Below are 10,891 nucleotides of genomic sequence, written 5' to 3' on the forward strand. Positions count from 1 at the left end.
TCTGCTCAGGAGGCCCTTTACTGCCTTCATCCTCAAAACAGTGGCGGGGGAGCAGATTATCGTTCCAAGTTTAAAAACAAGAAGTGTTTACAAAATGACTTTAGTCTTGCTTCCTGATGGAAACTATTTTTTCAATGTTTTTAAGAGTGAAAAATTATCTTATTGGATGTAGCACATTATTGCGGGGGGCACAAATGCAAGGTATCAGGAAACCACAGCTGAGACAGCATCATGTTGGACACAGAGACTCTGTGACTGTCACCTAGGCCGGGAGCTAGACCTAGCAGAGCCACGGGCGCAGGGCCGGGAAATCGGGGCGGCTTTTCCGGGCCCGGCCTCCCTTGGCAGAGGCCCTTCTCCCTTCTCTGGAAAATAATGGGGGAGAACTTTGATATTTAATAAATACTTGCAGCCGAACGCTGACCGTCACAGCAGAGCCCTGAGGAAGCACCAGTGAGTGAGGGCAGAGGGCAGAAAGGTCATCTGAAGTCACCACTCGGATACCCACCAAATTGAGTCCCCCCCCCCCCCAAACTGGGTCCCAACCCTCATTTACAAATAAAATTTCTAACCCATTACTGTAAAAAATACAAAGAACTGTGAAAAGGACACATCAACTAAGTAGTAAAAAGAACACCCTGTCTCAGGAACTGGAGTCCAGGAAACAGCTAGAGCACTCAGCCATTAAAAAAATATATATATATACTTTAAGAATTGTGGAAGCTCACTTTGTTGGAAAGATTTCCTATCAGCCTTTTTAATTTGGAAGATTCTGACCTCAAGACTCAAGACTCAAACTTCACCGCAGCATCCACGGTAAGCGAAGGTTACAATACATACGGCAGGGCCTCGCCTGCCATCACCCACACAGGGCCTCCCCAAGACTAACAGCGTGGGCTCCCCAAGCCCAGGAGATGCTTACCACACTCTCCTTAGGTTGGCATCTTGGGGACCAGCCAACAACTATGTCTTTTTTCCAAAGGGGAAACCAATACAGAGATTCCAACCCCACTCCCCCAGGGCTACTGGCTCAGGGAGGGACTCTGGCCCAGAGTCCTGGTTTTCTAATTCAAAACTGATCCAAAGCACCCCAATCCAAAACCACAGCTCTCAACTGCAAGTTAAGAATCATTCACTTGAGGCGGGCTGGCTCCGACAGTAGAGCCCGGGCCTTTTGATCTCAGAGTCGTGAGTTCAAGCCCCACATCCGGGCCTGAACATTGGAGCCTACATAAGAGGAAGGAAAAAAAAAAAAGGAACCCATTCGCTGAAATCACTTTCCTGGGTCAATCACCTGCGGAAATGGGTCCTTTTTGTTTTTGCTAAGTTTACCTGTGAATTAATTCAGACTTGTATAGCTTCTCCTCTCCCCCCACAAAAGTACAGTAATTATTAAGATTTTGTTGCAGTAACTACAGAGCTGCACCCTCTCACCTAACTTTCCATGTGGACTGCGCTAATTAATACTGTGGTCACTAAGTACGTAAATTACGGCTCCAGAAACTGAAAGTACCGTTAATTTTACAGAGTTTTAATTAACTTGAATCTCCATGTTCACATGTGGCCGGTGGTTACCCTACCGGACAACGAAGTTATGAAAGCCATTTCTCCACCGTGGTCAAAGCCTCTTGATTCCGTGCAGCTATGTCTGTAGCTGTTCACGGATCTCACCGCAGATCCCCGTTTGTGAATGTGTGTATGTCATCTGGAGAGCTTTAGCTGTCCAAACGTGAAAACTCATGCCAGGCAGGCATAAAAACAGGAACAGCCAGCGTAAGAGCTGGGCTTCGGGAATCAGACAATCCTCTCTCCGCCCTGCGTTCACAAGTCAGTGTTCTCTCCGCAGAATAAAAATAATAATCGCTACGCACGCAGCATTAAGTGCACGGCACTCAAAGAGCGTAAAGGCAATTATTCGATTTGTGGAACAGCAAAAATAACATGTACAGGCCGCTTTACCGTTTTAAGAAAACTTACACATTCTTTCTGTCTGCACCATACACAGTGAGGACCACGATTTCAATTCCCTTTTTTTCAGTTTTACATACACAGAAATGATGCTCAGAAAAGCTACAGGCCTTCAAGGTCAGCAGGGCAGGCCCTTCACCGTTTTAGGCCAAATGGGGACAAAGGTTGGGTTTCCAGCCAAGCAGTATGTGTCAAGACAAAGTTGGATTCAAGGGCTCTGTCCACCTCTTTGCAGAACCACTGGTCCCCCTCCCGACAGTGGGTTCCTGGAAACTCCTGATTCCTGGTCCGGGTGAGGCGTCCAGAGCTCCCAGGGTGAAGGTCAGATTAAGACCAACCAGGACCTAAGAGCCGCTCCATCCCTACTCAGTCCATTAAAACATTCAAACACTCAGGAAGGGGGAGGAAACCTGGGTGTGGGTAACTGGCGGACTGATGAAGCCCTGCACACAAGCAAAAGGAAAAGCCAGCCCCAGAGGATCCAGCGAATACTACTTTGTCCCCAAGTGCACGCCGCCCAGTAAAATGCCTAAAACTCTCGGGTTTTGTCCCCCAGGTGTGTGTTCACTTAAGGACTGGAATCCCCTTAAGAACCGTTTTAATAAGTGGGTCAAATAATGAACTTCAACTTTTATCCCCGGATTAGTCATCCGGCTGGGTACTTTTCTGCAGAATCTGCAGCCCATCTGAACCACTAGGATCCTCTAAAATAAAAGTGTCATCTTAATGTCTTCCTGTGCCATACTCAGCATTCCGGCCCCGCGCTCATCGCCTCTTCTCTAGGAATGACAAGTTGGAAACTTTTTATAAAATCGGGGAGAGCCGACTGCCACCCGGAAGCCGCCGGCGGGGACCTTCGCAGGGCTCTCCCCTCGCCCCGACCCCTCCCCCTCCCATCCGGAGTCCCGCCCCTCCCCTTCCAGGTTACACCGGGGACTGGGGCGGCGCGTCGGGAGAGAAAAAGAGCCAGAAGTCGGGTCGAGCCCCCTGGGACCGTGCCAACCAGAAGCGGCTGCCGGAGCAGCAGGCGGTGGGATTCTGGGTCTTTAGGGGGTTCTGCCCCACGACATCCCCGACTAGGGGGAGTACGAGAAACCCGCCTCCGCCTCTAACTCTGTGGAATTTCCAGCGCACTTGGCTCGGGGAAGGCCAGGCCGAGCAGCGAGCCGGGGCCGAGGCCTGACCGCGCGCTCGCTCGGGCGGCGCACGTGAAGCCCAGGCCCTACCCCCGCGCGGGCGGTCTCTAGCGACCCCAAACTGTCATACAGCAGGCGGGCCCCCACACCCAAAGGCGCACCCCACGGCGCTCCCGGCATCGCCCCCCCCCCCCACGCAGGGACGGTGCCCCCTGGGGAGCACTGCCCACGACACCGACCTGGGGGTACTCCTCCCCCGAGCCCTAGGAGCAACAGGTCTGCACCCTGTCCAGGCCAAGCTCGGCAGACCCCGCCTCGCCAGGGGCGCCCCCCACCCCCGCCCCACGCGCGCGCGCGCGCACACACACACACACGCGCGCGCGCGGATGTCGCCCTCAGCCGGGTGCCCTCGCTCCGGCCGGGAGCCCCGGACTTCCTTGACAGTTTCCGCGTCTCGGAAACGGAGCAGCCGCCGGGCCGCGCCGCGCCGCGCCGCCTCGCCCGCCCCTCACTCCGCCGCGCGCGGCCGCGCTGCCACCCGGTCCCGGGCGCCCGGGGATGAATGGGCGCCCCTCCCCCACGGGGGGATCCCGCGGCGGCGCAGGTCCGCCCCGCCGGCCCCAGAACCGGCAGACAAAGGGACCCCGGGGGCCGGGCCGGGCGCTCCCCCAAACTTACCGGCCGCCGCCCCCTCCCCACGCCGCCCCCCAGCCCCCGCCCCCGGCGCGCCGGCACTTCGGGGAGCGGCCGCAGCGGGGTATTGTTCAGCCTGCAGGGAGCGCGCCGCACCCCGGCCCGAAGCCCGGGCGCACTTGGGGACCCGTCCCTCCAGAGCCGCGGCGGCCGCCCCGCGCCGCCCCCCACCCCCGCCGGAGAAGTTTGCGCCCCCCGCCCCGCGCCCGGCCGCCGGAGCCCCGCGCACTCACCTCGCCGCCCGCAGCGCAACTTGTGGCGGCGCCGCCGCGCTCCGAGCCTCCCCGCCGCCGGCCGTCGCCGAGCCCGGGCCGTGCCGCGGCCGAGGAGGGCCCGGCGCCCCGGAGCAGCCGCGCGCCGCCCCCGGGCCGCCCCCGCCCCGCCGCCGCCGCGAGTCCCCGAGAGGCGCGGGCGCTGGAAAGTTTCGGGTGCCGAATGGCGGCCGAGGGCGCTGCGGCGGCGGCGGCGGGGCGGGGGCGCTGGCGGCTCCTCGCTCCCGAGAGCGGAGAGTGGGGGGGGCTGGGGCGGGAGCGGCGGCGGCGGCGGCGGCGGGAGAGGGCGGGACGGCGGGAGGGACCGGCACGGGCAGTGACCTCCGGGTGGGGGGTGGGGGGGGAGCGGCCGCCAGCGCGCCGACCCCGGCCGGGAGGACTTCCAGGGGGGCCGCCGCCGCCGCCGCCGCCCGGGCCAGCCCCTCCCCAACGGCCGGGGTGAGGGGGGGGGAGCGCTCCCCAACCCCCAACCCGTCCCCTCCCCCACGGCCGGGGGAGGGGAACCCGAGTCCACTTGGCCCCGCCCCTGCGTCCTGGGGGGGGGGCGCGTCCTAATCCTGCCCCTCCCCCACGGCCGGGGGAGGGGACGCTAGGCCTGCCCCTCCCCCCACGGCGAAGGAAGGGGTGAGAATCCGCACCCCCCACGGCTTCTGGGGAGGCCCGGAGTCCCAATCCAGCCCCTACCCTACCCCACGGTGGGGGAATCTGCGACCCTACTCAGCCCTTCACCCCGCGCTCTCCCCTGGCCCCCACCCTAGCGTGGGTGGGGGGAACTCGGACCTCTCCCTTTCCCCGTGGCCTCCAAGGGGGATGAAGTAAACGCGGGCCTACCCCCACGCAGTCCCATTCCCAAACTCTGCCTTTCCCCCCACTGCCAAGAGGGGACAGGAACCCGGGCCACCACCCCCGCGGTTTCCAGTGGGGGGAGGGGAACCCGAACCACAGCTAGAGTGTTACCCTCCTCCACCTCAAAAAAGAAGCTCCTCGGCGGCCCTAACAACCCCCTGCAAGCTGCCCGAGGGTGCATCTGTCTCAAAATGGGCTGCTCAGAGGACACCCCAAAGGCCTCTTCTCCCCTCCCAAAAAAGTGGGGACTCAGGCGGAGCCTCGACCTTTGCAAAACACCTCCCGGAAAGAACCAGAAACGCTTGGGGAGAAAAACTCGGGCACACATAAGTAGAGGCCAGGAGCTCCTTAGAGAAGGGGTCTGGGCCTCTGGAGTTGGGGGTACCTGGGCCCTCGGGCCTCTCCACGCCCGACCCCCCACTCCACCCACAGGCTTTGCAAAGGGTTTTATGTTGCAATGGCTTATTTGGCTTGGCCCTGGCGCACCAAAGTCCCCGGAGCTCAGTCCTCCTCCCCAGTTTGGAGACCCCGGCCCACCACTCGCCGTCTTAATTCAATTAAACAGACACCGCGCCCACCACCCTGCACTTCAGCGTCTGCTTTGTTGAATATTTTAAGATAACTTTGCCCCTCCCTTTGGTGTATAATGAGCTTTGCGCGCAGAGCCCAGTACACTCAGCATTTTAAACTGTAACCTCACTTGCTCCTTCCTGGGACACTAGACCATTTGTTGTTCAGGTTGTTGGGGGGGGGGGGCGAGGTGAGTTTTTAAGGGGCTGGTCCTCCCTCAAAAAGGCGGACCTAAAAATATTGCAGTAAAACGTCACTGATGTAAAAACGACTGTTGCTACACCATTATTAGAGCACATCAATAAAAAATACACACTTACACTGTCTCCATAATTGTGAATCAGCAGAATAGATTGTGTCTTAATATGTATCAGTTGCCATTCAAGGGTCCCCAAAAGGACGTGGGGGGGCCTTCCCTTGAGCCTGCCCTTCGTTGCTCCCCGGCTCCCTGGGCTTGTGCGGACTGATGCTGAGGTATTACATGCAATCGAAAAACCGAGGGTGCAATCGAGAGCCCGAGCGAGCTCATGATGCAACCCTGCCCCGGTTACACGTGCTTCCCCTCCCCCACCGCCTGCTGGTGGGAGCGCTGCGTTTTTTCCGCCTGTAGGGTCACATTGTGGTTGATTGATTCTCCTTTCGCCTTGCTCAGTCATTCAGATTTGGAAAGTAAATAACAAGTTGACATCATTACAGCTCTCGGCTTTACGGGGACGCGGCCCTCGGCTACCGCACACTCTCGAGTAGCCGCGCAGCAGAACTGGCCCTCTGCCTCGCCGGCCCTGCCTGTCGTTAGCTGCTTGGAAATGCCTAGCTGAACTTGCGGGAAAGTCCTCTTTGTATGTTTTGATTACTTGGCAGGTGCCAATCATTAAAGTATAGGAAACTGGTGGAAATCCTCACTCCAAACTAGGACGGCTGTGACCAATTTTTACAGCTGGCCTTCGGTAACGAACATTGCAAGGGAGCTCAGAATCCATCCTGTCTCTTTGGTAACGTCTTCTTGCAAGTCAGGAACAGAGCTTATCCTAGGAACCCTAAGGGACTTCGTAAGACCCCAGACAGGAAAATAGACCGCCTACGTTTATCGTGATGTCGCTGAAATTCCTCTTTCTCGGAAAAGCTAGGTGGCTGGTAGAGAGGGGGTAAATGAGACGGTTTCATGGCACGTGTTTTGCAGATTTCTCAAACGTGTGTCCCATAAGGTGGGAGAAAACAGGAAATAAAGCAGAGCAGGAAAGGAGCACTGTGAAAGGAGTAAAGGTTAATATGGAGAGTGAGCAGCAATGCTTTCCGCCCCTATCCAAGGCACCAGCTCTATATGCCAAACAATTATTTTTTGGTTGCTGACTGGAGGGACTTGACAAGAGTCTGCTTGCAGTGAGTGCTATCAGTATTTCCCCCTAAATAGTAGCCAAATTTTTAATTAAAAGGCAGAAGGAACCCACGCAAATATACTCAACTAATTTGAGGAAAGGAGCAAAGGCATTTTAATGCCTTTTAACAAATGGTTCTCGAAAAACTGGACCTCCATATGCAAAAAATAAGAATCTAGCTATACACCTTATGCTTTTCATAAAAACTGACTCAAAATGAATCATAGGTCTAAAGGTAAAAGGCAAAACTATAAAACTTCTAGAAGGTAACACAGGAGAAAATCTAAATGACCTCAGGTTTAGCAGTGAGTTTTTAGATAGAACACCCAAAGCATGATCCATTAAAGAAAAAAAAAATGTTAAGTTGAACTTCATCAAAATTAAAAACACCTGATCCGCAAAAGCCACCATTAGGAGAATGAAAAGAAGCCACAGACTGGGAGAAAATATTTGCAAAATCCATATCTGATAAAGGATTGTGTCCAAAATATACAAAGAACTTTTAAAACTCAATAAGAAAACAACCATATTTTAAAATGGGCAAAAGATCTAGAAATAGCTCACCAAAGAGATATACAAGCGGCAAAGAAGCATATGAAAATATGCTGAACATCGTCTATCACTAGGAAATTGCACATAAGAACAAAATACACAGGGCACCTGGCTGGCTCCCTGGGAGGAGTGTGTGACTCTTGATCTCAGGGTTATGAGTTTGAGCCCCCACATTGGGCATGGAGATTACTTAAATAAATAACCTTTAAAAAATAAATAAAACAAAACACCATCTCACACCTATTAAAATGGCCCCTCTCCCCCCCACCTCAGCCCCCCACCAAATGCTACCAGGATACCCAGCAACAGGAACTTTCATACCTAGCCCATGGAATACAAAATCGTATGGCCACTTAGGAAGACAGCATTTTCCAAATGCTAGACCTACTCTTACCATATAACCCAGCAATTGTGCTCCTAGGTATTTACCCAACTAAGCTGAAAACATGTCTACACAAAACCCACACAGTCATGTTTCTCGTAGCTTTACTCAAAATGGCCAAACACAGAAAGCCGCCAAGTTGTGCCCTTCAGTAGGTGAATGGAGAAAATGTGGCCCTTCCATACGACAGAATATCATTGAGCCATGAAAAGAAATGAGCTAGCAAGCCCTGAAAAGACAGGGAGGAACTTTAAATGCATATCACTAAGGGAAAAAAGCTAATCTGAAAAGCCTATCTGCTACATGCTTCCAACCCTGTTATACTCTAGAAAGGGCCAAAATAAAAAGTTCGGTGGAAGCCACGAGTTGTGGACAGGAGAGACAAGTGATGGACAGAGGAAGCACAGGGCATTTTCAGGGCAATGACATTATTCCAAATGGTCCTGTAACAGCGGATGCAGACTTTTTTCATTGTCCAAACACTTGGAACTGCACGCACAGCAGTGAACTCTAACCTAAACTCTGGATTTTATCGGTATTGATTCATTAATTGTAACACATGCACCACACTTAGGAAAGATGTTAGCACTGGAAACTGGAAATTATCTGTGAAAGGCAGATAATTCTGTACTATATGCTAAATTGTTTTCTAGATTTAAAACTGTTCTTTTAAAAAAAAAAAAAAAAGCCCATTCTTTTGGGGAAAAAAAAAAGGAGTAGGAAGAGATATCAAACTTCTCATGAGATTTACTGTCCGGTTTTCATGGACTCCACTATCTAATTTCCCCTGGGCTCGTCTGACCTTCAGAGATTCCAAACACGAAGGCCGGTATTTGTTTCCATGAGTGGCCCACTCAGGGACCCCTGTGATTCCCCAGGCTGAGCGGCTGGTGTGGGCAAGGATCCTTCTTTGACGTTCCCAGAGCACGTCTCAGCTTTCGGTGAGTGCCCACTGGGATCTTTCCTTATGAACCGAGCAGGGGGCCTGTGTGTCTTCCCACTTCACTCTGTGGACATGAAGCCTTTCTTTGCTCCGGGGCTTTGCCTCCAATCTTCTTTAGAGAGACTGGAAACAGACTGTGCAAGGAGCTGGAGGTAGCTGGCGGTTGCCCATGAGATGTTACTTGGAGAATTAAACACGACAGGACGAAGAGGTCCTCACGTGCCGTGGTTGTGAGGACAGCCCCCTTGGTTCTCCTCGACCTGGATCGGCACCAGTGCTTTCGTTAATGCGATGATAAGTGACTGATCATATGATAATATGACGATGATAGGATATTGTGGTCTCTACCCTCCCCCCAAAATCATAAAAGGAAGCCGTAGGCCCCAGTCCCTTGGAATGCGACTATATTTGGAGACACAGCCTTCAAAGTGGTAAATTCATTAAATGTAGTCATTAGGGTAGGCTGTTATCCGCCATGACTGGTGTCCTTATAAGAAAAGTCGTTATGACATAGACACGCACAGAAGATGGACAATGTGAGGTCATCGAGGAGAGAGACCCCAGGAGAAATCACCCCAGCCGACACCTTGGTATTGAACTTCCAGCATCCCAGGATTGTGAGAAAATAAAATTCTATTTAAACTACCCAGGCCGTGGTGCTTTCTTATGCCGGCTAGAGCAGACGAATGCATGTGAGTCGTTGCTTTCTTGCTCGCTTTCTTTCTTTCCATTTGGAATGTCACATTCAGTTCACATCATTTGAGTTCTGAGAACAATTGCATTTGGTATGGAGTACTTCTGCAGGGTACCAGATCTGACCCTCCCAGCAATATTGGAGGGCAGGGATTTTTACCTCCAATATTAAGAGGAGAGGACTGACCCTGAAGAATCAGGGCGGGGGACGGTTGGAACCATTTCTATGCCTTAGACCTTAATTCAGTGACTCTTCTTTCTAAACGCAAAAAACACATAAAAGAATACACAGGATTCCAAAGAAACCCAATTATGTCAGAATATAGTTATCAAATATATTTTAGAACTCTCATATCGTAATACAAGTGCCTCCTTCTCAATCCTTCCAACAGCGAGCTCTAGAAGTAGCTCTAATAACTTCTGTCATTTCAACATAGTGATACGTATCAACCAAATGTGCTTCAACTGTAACCTGCTCTAAAAATAGACCAGACTTCTCTCGTTGACAAATTGGCAACAAATTAAAAATACTGTTAATGCTCCCGTCATTCACCCGAGAGGAATATAGATATTCCAAGTTGTCTGAAACGCTGAATTTCAGTCAGTGATTAGGGATCCTGAAGCGGCAGAGTTTCTACCCGTGTATGTACATAGACCTCCTGAAAGCTCTCCGGGCAGTTTTCCTGCCCGGGGAGGAAGGGGAAGCCGGATTCTTTGCTCCTCTCTGACCCTGCCACCCGAGGACTCATTCATGCCGCCGTCCCCACCACGGACCCCGCCCATGGGACCTGGACTGTGACATTAAGGTGAGCTGAGTTTAAGGGAACACCAAAACCATACTCAGGTTGATTACTATTATAACGCCAATTCTAAAACTCACGATTAATGCAAAACAAACAAAACCAAAAAACCACAGCACCCTCCCTGATGAACAAAAATATCAAAAGATAAGACAGAGAGGGGATCTGAACCTGGCAGGCCTACGGTGCCGAGCCCTGGGAACGAGGGATCACAGATTAAACTCCCTACCTTAATGGAGCATCTCTTCTAGGACAGGAACGCGCCGACAACGGCTCCTCTACCTGTGTCCGTACAACCCACAAGCTAAGGATGCATTTTTTTAAATCTTTTTTTGTATGATTTTATTCATTTATTTGACAAATAAAAATGCAACACAAGTAGGGAGGAGAGCAGGCAGAGGGAGAGGGAGAGGGAGAAGCCAGCTCCCCGCTGAGCAGAAAGCCGGGGGCATGCTGGGCTCGATTCTACGATGCTGGAATCATGACCTGAGCCAAAGGCAGTCACTTAACCCACTGAGCCACCCGGGTGCCCCTATAGATACATTTTTAAAAGACTGGGGGGGGGGGGGTGAGAATCAATAGAAGACTGATACTTGGTGACATGTGAAAATTATCTGAAATTTGAATTTCAGTGCCCATCAGTAAAGTTCCATTGCAACA

General features: G+C 52.7%; 1 protein-coding gene across 4 annotated transcripts in view; it reads right to left on the reverse strand.

Annotated features, from left to right (window-relative positions):
* Positions 1–6,033, reverse strand: part of LOC309856868 (F-box-like/WD repeat-containing protein TBL1X) — a 201,641-nt gene extending 195,608 nt beyond the window's left edge. The window contains exon 1 of one of the 4 annotated variants that reach the window (XM_082718647.1): positions 5,806–6,033. The gene's annotated coding sequence lies outside the window, so the exon portion shown is untranslated. Of the gene's footprint in view, positions 1–4,030; positions 4,163–5,036; positions 5,127–5,805 lie in introns of those variants that run through there. The other 3 variants (XM_082718650.1, XM_082718648.1, XM_082718646.1) reach the window with 3 other exon arrangements.
* Between the last annotated feature and the right edge of the window lie 4,858 nt (positions 6,034–10,891).

This window comes from Mustela nivalis (genome assembly GCF_964662115.1).
Source record: "Mustela nivalis genome assembly, chromosome: Y".
Classification (NCBI taxonomy): Eukaryota; Metazoa; Chordata; class Mammalia; order Carnivora; family Mustelidae; genus Mustela; species Mustela nivalis.